The sequence below is a fragment of the Pseudorca crassidens genome, chromosome 8 (assembly GCF_039906515.1).
Source record: "Pseudorca crassidens isolate mPseCra1 chromosome 8, mPseCra1.hap1, whole genome shotgun sequence".
Taxonomy (NCBI): domain Eukaryota; kingdom Metazoa; phylum Chordata; class Mammalia; order Artiodactyla; family Delphinidae; genus Pseudorca; species Pseudorca crassidens.
Window position 1 is genome coordinate 96,844,637 of NC_090303.1, and position 14,166 is coordinate 96,858,802.

The window sequence follows — 14,166 nt, forward strand, 5'->3', positions numbered from 1 at the left end:
ATATTTCATTTTATAATACTGCTATGGATCAGTTAGAATTAAATTGGTGGCTTTTTCTCCTTATTTTAAACTCATGTGGCCTCCCAAATTTGTATAATTGGGTTATAATTAAGTAAAAACACTAAAGAAACTTCCTTATGTAGGGATAAATTGGAAATCACTACTACTTTTCAAAGTCTGTATCATGGAGCTACAATTGCGTGATTGTTTATAAAATTCTAAAAGTACCAAAAGAAATTAAAAAAGGAAGAATGAGTTCACTTATTGTAGGGAAAATACAGTGGTGCATATACAGTTCCTCACACTTCCCTCCTGAATCTTAAGGATTGACTTCTCAGAGAGGACAGACAGGATCTGTTAGGGGAGGAATCCAGTTCTGTGATGTCCAACTTACGCTGAGTTTCCTAAGTCTCAGGGGAACATCTTTTACTATCAGAATATAAACAACTAATAACCCAAAAGATTTTCCTGTGACAGTCCCTGGAGCTTAAAAATCTTGTCAGAGATACATTTCTGGTACATCAGGAAGTCTGCTCTTATGGTGTGACCCGTTCTCATACAGGCATTTTCCAGGAAAAATTGTTTTGTAGATGCCTCGACTATACCAGAATACATTAGCATTTGTATCTTTATCTATGCGTTTAATTGCCTCCACCTGCAGAAGTTGGAAAAGGACTATGAAATTACTCAGTCGATATGTCTTCACTTCTACTTGAGTTTCTTAAGGGAATGCATTAAAAATACAATCAAGTTGTAGTAACATAAAGTCAACCAATAGACTTTATCTTACTACAGACCACATTTACCAAATGTTATTTTCCTTTTTCTTTTATTTGGGTGCACAGTAAATGTGGATGGGTTTTCTGGAGGATAATTTTAAATATTGTAGCATCCACAGCGAGGAAGACAATACATCTTCCATTTTCAGAGACAAGAAAGGGTCACCTCCTGGTCATACAGAAGAATTTTGACATTGATGCAAAGAAAAAGAAACAAAGATCAAAGGGGAGAATAATTAAGACAGGAATCTAAACAGCAGACTTTTGGAAGGTAGAATACGTAGAATATAAATCTTAATGACAGGACTCAAAATAAGAATTCAGGGAATCTGAGAAGTTATGATCATTTATATAATAGGGAACCTGACAGAGGGAACAAAGATGGTGTGGGACTCAACAGAAGGAAAACTTTAGACCAGAAGAGGTGGCTTTAGACAAGGCTATTGAGGAAGAATGTCAGGACTAAAATATCTAACTCTAGCTGCATGTGATTATCAAAGGGATTACCTGTCCCTAGGGGGACGTTATCATGACTTTAAAACTGAACTCACTTCTGTGTATACCCGTCACTCAGTTAACCGTGCAAAGAATATTTGTGTACAGCTTAGCCAGAATGATGTTCGCTTTACTCAATGTCATTTTCTCCAAAGTCTTACCTAAGAGCTTGATTTCTCTATTATCCCATCACAAATACTAGACCTGGGGAGATTGAATGACGAACTTTATTCCTGACTTGAGTCTAGCATTTTATGCTTGCTTAAAACAGAAAAGTGACTCCGGCTCCAGCCATGGTGGTATAACCAGTATCACATTTACCCTCCTGCTTCAAACAACTATAAAAATGAACAAAATATATGTGGCAACTGTTTTTGGTCATTGAACTTTAAGCATCCCAGAACTGTGACCCCCGTAAAAGGAAACACCTCAGGTGAGTTTTCTGTTGCTGCAAAACAAATGACCATAAACCAAGGGACTTAAAACAATACCCAGAGATCACAGTTCTGTAGGTCAGAAGTCTGGCATGTCTCAGAATATCACAAGGCTGAAGTCATGGTCAGTGAGGCTAAGTTCTTGTCTAGAGGCTCTGGGGGAAAATCTGCTTTTAGGGTCATTCTTACTGTTGGCACAATTCTGTCCTTGCTGTTGTAAGAAAGGTTCCAGTTACCTCGCTGGCTGTCAACCAGGGACTGGTCTCAGCTCCTAGAAACCATCTGTAGTCTTTGCCACGTGTTCCCCTCCATCTCCAAGTCAGCAAACACCCATCACATCCTTCTTGTGCTTTAAACCTCTGATTTCCCCTTCTGCTACCACAGAGACAGTCGTCTGCTTTTCTAGGGCTCCTGTGATGAGGCAGGTCACCTGGAATAACCTCCTCATCTTGCAGTCAACTGCGCCATGTAACACAACCTAATCACGTGAGTAAAATCCATCATATCCACAGTACTGGGGATTTTGCAGGGTGTATACACGCGGTGAGGGATGGGAAATTGTGGGTGGTAACTTAGAATTCTGCCTCCCATCCACCTTCTACTGCCGTGCTCCATTTGCCACTGACCCTGAATACACACACACACACACACACACACACACACACACACACACACACACGCACGCACATGCACACACACACACACACCTTGGACCACTTCTCTTTCTACACCGAGTGAATGAGCAGGTGCCTGACGCTCTGCCATTTGGGAGTGTTTCCACCACCGCCGTCTTTCAAGGCTCCCCTGGAGAAGGTGTGTATTCATGTACCTAGATGATGTGTCTGTGACCAAACTCAGGTGTCTTATCTGATTTTAAATCCCTTATTTTATAAATGAAAAGACTGAGGTCACAGTTCAAGGTCACACCAGAGGGGCACTAGCAGAGCTGAGAAGAGAGCTAGAATCTCAAGTTCATCAGTCTGGTGATCTTTGCCTTCTACTGGCTGTGTTTGCTTGATAATGCTAAATAGGAGAGAAGAAACTCTCCCCCGGCCAGCTTACATTCTGGTTGACCACCAGTTATTGGCCTTTTGACCAGGAGGGATGGTGGGGACAGATCCTGAGGAGAGGCCATGTCACCTTGAGAGGGACCCTCTGTCCCCTTCTTTAAGCAAGGGCTAGTGCTTGCTTCTCCTTTAAATGGGAGGAGCGAGGGGAGAGTGGACCACTTTTGCAATTCAGAGGGTTTAGGAACATTTGAAGATTCCAGACTTTGGGGCCATCAACCCCGTGAAAGCCCATTCTTTCCCAACCAGGGCTCTGTCCTTTCCACAAAATGTAACTCCAAGTGGGGTCCGGCTGCTCGCCGCTCAGAAGCCAATAAAGAGGCAAGGTTGGTGGAAAGGAAAGTTTGCTTTATTTCGGATGCCTGGATGCCAGCAACCAGGGGGCCAGAGGGGAGGGCGGGGCAGACTCCTGTCCAAAGGCCGACTCCCCCCCACTGACAATCAGGGGGCAAGAGCTTTTATATATGGAGGGAGGGGGCTACATGCAGAAACAGCACCATCAGCACCGACTGTCATCTTGAAATGGGTCGCGCAGTGGTCTCATCAGCGTCATCTTGATTAAGTACCGTTCCAGGGTCGGTTCGTTCCCATTTCCTTGAGGCCAATTCTCAGAATTGTGCCATTTATGTCATGGCTATAGTCTGCTCATCATGTAGCTAACTTCGTCCACCTGATGGGGGTTTCAGTGTTTACAAGACAGCTCACAGGATAGGGCTCAGGATATTATCTACAGCCTCGGAGGAGGAACTAAAGGTCCTTGACTCTGCCTAGTGACTAAACTACTATTATTTAGTCTTGCTGGACTGTTTTCCTTCGTTTCTGCATTTTCTCACTTCTCTGATTAAACTTATTCTTTGGCTAAAGTTTTTTTCATAGACAAAAGGCAGGTGGAGGACATGGGGGGCGAGGACCACGGGAGGGCCCTGCTCCGTTTCGAAAAGACCCGCCTTTGTTGGGAATTTAACCTTCTTTAGAGCTTGGCTACTCTTACAATTAAGTCCTTCGTCGGGTTCTCAGGTTTTTTTGTCCTTTTGCTGTGGACAAGAGCTCCTTTATATTGCAACCAAAGAGGCATTCTGGTCTTCACACAATTTTAAATTACTGATCAATACATTCAGCATTGTGTTCACCTTTTTGAAAATGTCAATTATACTTAGTAATAGCCACTTGGGTCCATCGTCCTTAGAGCTACTACTCCTCCCATATTTCTCAAACGCTGATATACTGTATCAGCTAATACCTTTCCTTCCAACAGTATGCCACCAGCAAAAGTTTTAACAATCACAGGGACACCTTTTGCCCAGAGCTATCTGTGCCCCAGCTACCACTGGTGGGGTCCTTCTTGCCATCCAGGGGTGGGTGACCCAGCTCCCAAATCTCTTAGCATTTGCTGTTATGTTATGGACCTTGCCTGGCATAAACTGTCACAGGTTGGGTTCCCTGGGAAGCAGACTCTGAATGAGATTACCGTGCAGGGCATTTATGTGTGTGTGTGGGGGGACTCATGAGGTCCATACCTAAGGAAGGGAGGAAAGAAAGAAGTTTAGGGAGGAGGGACTATTTGAGTAGCGATGCGATTTCAGCAGTCTCAGCTGATTTCAGGGGAGGTTTGCAGTTGGGATGGCCCTTTAGAGCGGTCCAGAGTTGGGACTAGGGGAATGGGCCTTTCTAGGGAATCTCCATTTCTACCCTCTGACCAATCTTTGAGTGCGGGCATACTCCGAAAGGGGGCTTATTCTTGGGACAGGCAGCTTTAGTCAGCTGAGGCTGACAGCGTGGGCTGTCATCAGGCAGCGACAATTCCAGCAGCTTAGAGAATGGGCCCTTTATACCTGGAGGAGGATCTGGGCAGCATGTCAGGACATCTAATAAGTTCCTATTTTAATGAAGATAATTCAGTGGAAAAATTACGTCCCCGTCGACTCTAGTTTTTATGCAGCTGTCACCAAGATACCACTGTATACTTGGAGACAATAACTGCTAATTTCAGATTCCTCATAACAGAGGAAATTAACAAATTCAATACTGCTTGTCTTTTATAAGCAAATCTATTCTAAACGGCCAATATTATGATTACGTGGAGGAAAGACAATCCAGCAACACAGAAGCATTTATTTAGAAATAGTTCAGAAATCATCATATTGAGGCTCCTTGGTGGGGCTAATGGTGGACTCCGGCAGGGCTCACACCAATGAGTACTTCCCAGAACCTCTGCTGCCAGTGTCCTTGGCCCCTCTGTGAGCCGTAGCCGCTGCCTCCTGCCTCTGCAGGAGACCCGCCAACACTAGCAGGTATGTGAGCTGAGGTTGTAAGATGTTAAGGAACTTGATCATAGTCACATATAGAAACCTGAAGAGCTGAATAGAATTGTAGACTTTACCAACCGACCAAGAAACCCATCCTCAAATTCAAAGATTTCTGTACACTTAATAGAAGAAGGGATATTTTCTCAAGAATGCAATTGCTGGGACATATGAGCCCCAGGATGCAGAAGACATTGTGCAAAGTAGTGCAGAAATATAAAGACAATAATGAAAGCATCTTTGTCTTCAGGAAGTGTATTATCATGCAGAGAATGAATGTCCGCTCAACATGATGTCATCAGTGTAGTGACATAGCGTGAGATTCTTCAGAATTTCCAGACAATGAATATTCCTTCATGCTACATTATGACAGAAGGCAGAAGATAATACAGTCCTGGCAAAACTGTGTATATACTGCTGTCCATTTAAGTGCCTGAGGAGTGCTTCTGATGCTCATCTCTTGTGGCGCAGTGGTTGAGAGTCCGCCTGCCAATGCAGGGGACGCGGGTTCGTGCCCCGGTCCGGGAAGATCCCACATGCCGCGGAGCGGCTGGGCCCATGAGCCATGGCCACTGAGCCTGCGCGTCCGGAGCCTGTGCTCCGCAACGGGAGAGGCCACAACAGTGAGAGGCCCACATACCGGAAAAAAAAAAAAAAAAAAAAAAATCACAGTAAAAGTCAGTGGCTAAGGACTGGCTCATGTTTGGAAACTAAGTGAATTCTTATTTTCCCTTGTAGAAACGTACATCAGTCTTGAGTGCTGGCTTCTGATCTTTTTAAGTTTTAGAAGTCAAGAAATGTTCTTATTGTCTGAATATTTATTTTGTCCCTTGGCACACCATGATATATTAACCGTCACTACAGATCTTTCTTGATAGCTCTTCTAGTCTTGCTGCCTATTATGATAATTATTTCTACCTGCATCTAAGAGTTCAGCGCCACCCTGTGACTACTTTTATTCTAGAGCCCTGCCATTCCATTGCCAAAAGGAATCCAGCTCCATGATTGCACTCCCAGTTCCATCAACCTTGAGCTGTAAGAGACAGCTACCTTTGAATTCTTTATCACTTAGGTAAAAGGAGATCCTCTGGACTAATAAAGACTCTCCGGGACCAAACTTTAAAAAAGAAAAAAAAAAGAAATCATCGTATTTATTTATGACGCCAATAAGACAAAAGCAACTGCTAATAACAGCCAACATAGGAAGATAAATGTCTATAAAGACAAATTACTAAGTTGTTTTTTTTTTTTTTAAAACCCTTGCACAGATCGCCCAGTAGACATTTCTCAACCTCAGTGACTTTCCTTCACAGATTTACGAGTCTTCACTGCCACTTCCTTGGAGTTTTAAGTGGCCCTCGCCCAACCGCATGTGCAACCTGGTTCCGTTTTTGAGCAACTGCAGAGGTCACACTGTTTCACTTCCATTCCTTGTGAATTCTCCATAGATCAGCTTTCTCCTGCAGCCAGCTTTTGTTGGCTGATTCCAGCAGCTGCTGCTAGGAAGCCACCGAAATGAATCTGAGGTGTTCAACGACCGTCAACTGCTGTTCATCCCCGTGGCTACCCATGATGGAGATGTCGGGATTGCTAGCTCAGATCTGTTTACAAGAAGTCTAAGTGTCTCAGATGAGCACAATTATTTTAATGCACCTGTAGGTGACATTGGCTTCTCTTTTCTTTTTCCTCCTGCTGATCCATTGTTAGAGCACTGAGTCTGTTTTAACCAGAGCTAAAAAAAAAAAAATTGTTTTTTCTTTGTTTGAATCAGAAGTGTTTATTGCAGAAATCTGGCTAAGGGACCAGTTGAGTGGCTCCAGCTGAGGTTGGCTTGAGGCCCTCTGCCTGGGTCAGGCAGGTGAAAAAGGGAAGGGGAGAAGAAATACCTCTGGGCAGAGGCCAAAGAGCTACAGATGAGGTTCCCAGCCAGGCTGCAGGTGAAGCCTGGGCCATGGGCTCCCATTCATGGACTTCACCTTCCTCTGTTACAAGCAGTACCTCTTAAGCCATCAATTCCCAAAGAGAAACACCAAGGAATCATCTAGTAACAAATGTGTCTCCTGCCCGAAGACCACAGTGGGGTCAGCCAGGAGCCCACCCTTGCCTTTCGTGTTGTGGGCTCGTCCCTGCCCTTCAGTCACGAAGACATCATTCACCCTCAGACCTGCCACCACCTGGACCCCCTCAGCCTTCAGAGCCCCAGCCTGCTCCACAAACCGTGGCAGGTGGGTCTAGGAAGAGCTGAGGGTAAAGGCCTCAAGGATTCCAGACAGCACCCCCTCCTTGGCCTCAGATTCTGCTAGATTCACCTTGTTTCAGGCTCACTTTCAAACACCACCACCGATGGCATGGCATCTCCCGCCTTGATGGGGCCAAGGAATGTGGATGTGGGAGTGCTTCTGAAACCACCGGTCCCCAAGTGTCCACTCTCCTCACATCCAGGCACCTCCTGCTTTGCCCAGGACATGCAGACCTGCCAGCCGTACAACCACCCGCCCGGTTTCCTCTTCTGCTGTTTTGTTTGTTTTTTAATCAAGAAAAGATTGTGGTGAAAGAGGTAAGGCAGTTGGGGGTTTGTGGATGTAGGAAACGGGTGTTTCAGTTCTCTGACAGATAAAATCATATCTGCATGTAGAACCAGTACCAACAGTCACATAAGGACCCTCAGCCCCAAACAAACATACCACCTTGTACTTATTTTATTATTTTGTTTCTTACACAGGTGCATGCTTTTGCCAGTTCTCTAATGCTTGATTAGTTAGTAGTCAGGATCTCCATTAGTCATTTTCCAAAATTAAGGAGTACTTCCTTCTGTTAAATCAAGCCTAGTTTTTAGACCTTTTAAATAAAAAAAAAAAAAAGAGGCAGAGCATTCATAAAATCATGAGAATTACAAACGTCTCTTCCCCTTTGTTTTCTGCGCGAAACAGTAATACACAACATTCAGATACTACTCGGCTGGTTTCAGGTCTCTCTTTTTTCAGTGGACTGTCTTTCCCATATGACTATGCAGACTGGACCCCTCATGTTTAGGGATGAACACAGCGGATTTTGCCCATCACCAGGCATCTGCCTCCAGGAGGAGAGGTTAATGGCCCGTCTTATTACAGGAACCACTAGATGGGTGGTGAAAAGCAAGCATGCCTCTGTTAGTTCATCAGAGGTGGGTTTGAGAGAATCTCTCTGTTCTTCAGTAGCAAAAATAAACAGCATCATAGAAACTCTGCAAGCATCAAATTCTCTTGCAATAACACACAGTCACTGTAAGTTAAATATGCATGGTTTTATCATGGTAAAAATATAAATTTCTGAGAAAGGTGTGCACAGATCTTAGTGTCACTTAATTGAAAACAATAATTAATTGTCCCAAATTTCTCTGTTCATTTTTTAGCTCAGGTGAGAGCAAACTATTCCTGTATTTGTAGTAGGTGTTATGAGAATGTTAGGCCTATGCTATGGCGTTTTATTAAGTATATACTGAAACAGAAACTATCAAAATCAAGTGAGAAATATTGTGATTTATTTGACAAAAGTCACGTTCAGCTTCTTGATTATATATGTCTAACTCTAAAGTCTCAGTAGGGCTTTGCTCATACAAAATTGCATATTTTCTGTAAAGAATCCATGTTTATTTATGTATTGGCATGGTGAAACCAAGAAAATAATTATCTTAAGAAAAGAAGGATTTAAGCTTTATACTTAAGGACCACTTAGTTTGAATATGGGTGTTTTTTTTTGGCAGTCTCAAATAGTGGTATTATTGAATGTTGCAAAGCAGTGATTAGAACGTTCTTCCGCTCCTGAATTGGGCAAGGATTACAGCTGAAATAGCACACTGTTGGAAGGAAAGACACGGAATTCATTATGGCAGAGTTATAAGAAGGTCTCATGATAGGAGTGCAACTCTCTGGCATCTCCCAGGAGGGAGAGAAGTTTCAGTAGCCTTCACCATGAGAGAGATAGGAGGTGGGGTATGAGGCAGCTTGCAGGAACCACCTTTTTTTTTCCTTTGGAGACTTCTGTGACCATAAAGAGAGAGACTGTCCCAAGATGGATGCTGATATCTACCAAAAAGAACCTGATATTTATGAAGGTGCAAATACGCTAAGATTAGTTGTCCTAGAATCTTGCAGTACCAGACGTGGCTTCATTATAAGTTATACCTGATGATGATGTTGTGGTGAAGGAGGCCCCCAGCCTTCCCCTTTCTCTCCTCCATGCACTATACTTGCTGGGAATCAGGAGCTGAAGATGACCATTGATTGGAGTTGTTTGGCAGAAGGAGAGACTGACTCCTGTTTTCAGTGGGTTGGTTCTTGAGGGAGTTGATTTGCACTGGGGAGAGATAACAAGAGTCAGCTGAACTTGTGCTTGGATCGTGTGATGGAATGCCCATGGACATGTACTGAACTGAAGCTCTGAGCCCAGAGCACCCCCTGATGTGAACAGGCTGCTGTCCTCACCAGATTTTATATTCTTAAACATGGAAGGACAGAAGTGCATGCTCACTGTCTGAAACCAACCTACTTTTCTTTTTCTTTTTAAAAATTCTGTTGAAGTATAGTTGAGTTACAATGTTGCGTTAATTTCTTCTGTACAGCAAAGTGAAAAATATATATATATATATATTCTTTTTCATTACGGTTTGTCACAGGATGTTGACTATAGCTCCCTGTGCTATACAGTAGGACCTTGTTGTTTATCCATTGTATATATAATAGTTTGCCTCTGCTAATTCCAAACTCAACCACAAGTATGTTCTCTATGTCTGTGAGTCTGTTTTTGTTTCATAGGTGTGTTGATTTGTATCATATTTTAGATCCCACATATAAGTCACATATGATATTATATCATATGGTATTTGTCTTTGTCTGACTTACTTTGCTTAGTATGAGAATCTCTAGGTTCATCCATGTTGCTGCAAATGGCATTATTTCATTCTTTTTGATGGCTGAGTAATATTCCATTGTGTATATATATCAAAACTTCTTTATCCATTCATCTGTCTGTGGACATTTAGGTTGTTTCCATGTCTTGGCTATTGTAAATAGTGCTGCTATGAACATAGGGGTGCATGTATCTTTTCGAATTATAGTGTTGTCTGGTTATATGCCCAGGAGTGGGATTGCTGGATCATATGACAACTCTATTTTTAGGTTTTTGAGGAAACTCCATACTTTCTTCCATAGTGGCTGCACCAACTTACATTCCCACCAACAGTGTAAGAGGGTTCTCTTTTCTCCCAACCTACTTTTCTTACAGCACTTCTACCAAATGCTAGTTATGGAATCCACTAGCGCTACTGGGTTCCATCCCTGGTCAGGGAACTTGATCCCACATGCTGCAACTAAGACCTGGTGCAGCCCAAAACAAAAGAACAAAAAAACAAAAACAAAACCTGACACACCCACACATATAGCACACTGTTTAAGTTAAAGTGTCTGAAAACATTTACAGACACTGATACAAGACAAGAAAAGTTCCATGATCAGTTATATAAAAGGAGGTGTCTGCTTTCCTTCTTTCTCCTCCCAACCCCAACTCCAGAGGGAATGGCTTGAAGAAAGTTTTGCAGACCTGAAAGTCACTTTTTTTTTTTCAATAAAACAAAAATTTAAACTCATTTATTCCTAAATAATATTTCTTTAATAGGGACATCTAAAGGAATATATTTTGGAAACAAAGGGTTTTTTTTCACATACACACTTCAAACCTATCAAAAACTCAGCACATTCTAAGGGCTGAGCACTGTCCAGATTTTTAAAATATATGCTCAGCACTCCCTAATTTCCAGATCACCAAAGTTCATCTGACAGATCATTCTAAGCACAAAAATGTTTCCTTTCTCCCCAGTTTGTCTCTTTGTTTTCTTCCAAATATGCCCAGTTGTTTGAAGGAGAGGACTTTCCCAAATGTAGAGTAGTTCTTTGGTCAAAGCTATATGCTGTCTGCTGAAAATTCCCATAGAAGCTCCTCAAGTCCATTTATAAGAAATCAAACTAGCGGCCTCATGGCAGCCTGGATCCTGGAACCAGCTATGACAGCTATGACATCTTCCAGCTATGACATCTTCCCAGAATAATTGTTTGGCAATTACAGAATATATGGCAACTACAAATTGGACCTATAAATTGGCTAATCAGTTTCTCATTTATCTTTCTTTTGCAAGTCACTCTTAATTGAGTGACATTGGCATTTGGCACTCTCTTCAATGTTCAACTGAAGTGAGTGTCTCACTTGGTTTTACCCTAGTCCAGGCTCTGCCCATACAACCAAAATAACCCTCTAGCTTTCGCACCTAAGTTTCAACTGGCTTTTTGCTCATCTCAGCTTGTCATTATCTTTCAGTGGCACATCAGCACATCAATGGCTCTTAGCAAAAGCCCTCCAGGACTACATCCCCCATATGTTTCAAATACTTGGCACACTACACCTGCTAATGGATTCTCTCCCATTAGTACGTTGTCCCAGTTCAGCACCACTGAAAGTGTTAACAATTGGACCACTACCCAGTACTGCAGGATTCCTGGCTCTGTTTATCTCAGTACCAGCTTGGCAGTGAGGATTCCTCTCCCAAACTCCGTGGGACTTTCTCAGATTATTTCCAATGCCAGCTGTCACAGGTAGGGTTTGCTGGGATAGGATGGGGGAAAAAAGAAGGTATTTATTAGGGATTAGCAGTAATGAAAGGAAAGGGGGAGGAGCAGAGTTGGGCAGTGTGGGAAGCTGAACTGTGATGGGGGCTTCCCAAAGTCTCGGAGGCCCATGGGGAATCAAGAGTGAGCGTTACTCCCAAGAATTGTCTCCTGTCTGGCTCAAGGTGCTGGGACCTTTTATTCCCATCTTGCTCAGTGTCCTGATGCGGGTTGTCCCAGGAAGGGTACCGCCTTGAGGGAGGTGGCTCTCTGCAGCGAGGTGGACGCTGAAAGAGCTGAGAGTTGAAGGTTGTCTATTTGGGGACAGTTAAAAGTTGTAAGCGTTTAAGATGCACAGCTTGATATTTTGAGACGCATACGTATTGTGAAACAGTCACTACGATCAAATTAATTAACAAGTCTATCACCTCACACAGTTACGGTCGGGAAAGGCAATCTGGTGCCCGCAGGCTTTCCGCCTTTATTTCTCTGTATAAAAATGGGTCTTGGGCTTGGAACGCTCCCTCTCCGAGAGTTAAAGAGCCCACACAACCTGTGCCGGGCTTACCACCTGGTGGGGGAACATCTTTCCCTGTTTTAGGCTCAAAGAGTACTCCTGCATCTTTGCTTGAATCGTGTGCATCATAGAGCCCCTGGCCAACCCCGCTGTTATGTCTGTCCTCCATGGAGAGGGGACCAATGACCACTACTGAGGCTCATGTTGCTGTCTCTTCTCTACATGAGTGAAATGCTTTTCCATCGGTATGTGGGGTTCTCCTTGGTGATTCCAATATCAAGATACAGTGGCCAGAGGTGTTTAGGGTCCTCCCTTAGGGTTGATAACCAGTGCTTGGTAATCTGCTTGACGGTTACCATTTTCTTCCCTTCCCTTTTTTCTCTTCTTTTCTTTCCTTTCCTTTTCTGTTCTCTTTTCTTTTCTTCCTTCCTTCCTCTCTCTCCCCTCCCTTCCTTTCTCTCTCCCCCTCTCCCTCCCTCCCTTCCTTCCTCCCCCCTTTTTTTCCTTCTATACTTTTAGAGCTAAGATCTACCTTCTTAGCAAGTTTCAAATATACAATAAAATATTGTTGATGACAGTCGTATTCCTGTACATGAGAGCTCCAGAGTCTATTCATCTAATAGCTGGAACTTTGTGTACTTTCACCAACACCTCATTTCTCCCTCCCACCAGCTCCTGGTAACTACCCTTCTATTCTTTGCTTCTATGAGTTTAATTATTTCAGATTAAATATGTAAGTGAGATAGATCATGCAGTATTTGTCTTTCTGTGTCTGGTTTATTCCGCTTAGCATAATGTCTTCCAGGTTCATCCATGTTGTCACAAATGCAGGATTTCCTTTTTTAAATGGCTGAATATTATTTCATTGTGTGTGTGTGTGTGTGTGTGTGTATATATATATACACACACACACACACACACACACTGCATTTTCTTTTTCCAGTCATTCTTTACAGACATTTAGGTTGTTTCCACATCTTGGCTCTTGTGAATAATTTTGCACTGAACATGGGGGTGCAGATATCTCTTTGAAATACTGATTTCATTTCCTTTGGATATAAACATATACAGAAATGGGATGGCTGGACTGTATTTTGAGGAACATCCATACAGTTTTCCATAATGCTGTACCAATTTATATTCCCACCAACAGTGTACAAGGGACCCCTTTTCTCTACATCCTTGCCAACAATCGTTATCTGCTGTCTTTTGAAGATTGTCTATTGACCTCATTCTCCACAGTTAGCAAGAAAGTCCTTCCTGAAAGGGAGTTCTGAGAGGGCAGTCTCCTGTTTATTATATTACTATGTGTTCCTTTTCTATACCTGCAAAACATGAGACCAGATCAGCAGAACCAGAAGGTCTACTCTCTCTGAATCTACTCTGTGTTTTCAGAATCTATGATGGCAATCTTAATCCTGAAAGGAGGATTGGATTGGAATAAAGGATGACTGTGGCCACACAACCACATCTTACTGGATTCTCTTAGCAGGTACATTCTTACCTGTGGAAAATTAGCCTAATTCTTACTTTCCTTTCACCTATGTACTTGCCTTTGGAATCCCTTTTTTTTTTAACCGTTAGTTCTCTGGCTTGTGACTCATGTTTGACTAACTGACTGTCATGCTCATAACTCACCTTCAGGTTCATTTTATCTCTAACATGTAATCAGTTTGTGGCCACTTTTCTTGCTCCCTTTGTCTCAGTTCAGTCATCTACTTGTACCCACGTCTCCCTGCTCATGCTGGCTTAGTGGAGTACTGGCTGCATTGATGGTTCTATTCTGGTCCACAGAATTGGCTTAGACACACCATGGCTCAGTTTCTCCCCTGGGATGTGACATTTCCTTATACCGCCCCCCACCCCGCCACTTGTATTCTCAAAATAAGTTTGGAAAATAGAAAGATTAGATGAGCCTGTCTTATACATAAGCTTT

The 14,166-nt window shown here is 42.9% G+C and overlaps 1 pseudogene; it reads right to left on the reverse strand.

Annotated features, from left to right (window-relative positions):
* Window positions 1-499: 499 nt before the first annotated feature.
* On the reverse strand, window positions 500-7,545 carry LOC137228751 (peroxiredoxin-5, mitochondrial pseudogene; annotated as a pseudogene).
* Window positions 7,546-14,166: the final 6,621 nt, after the last annotated feature.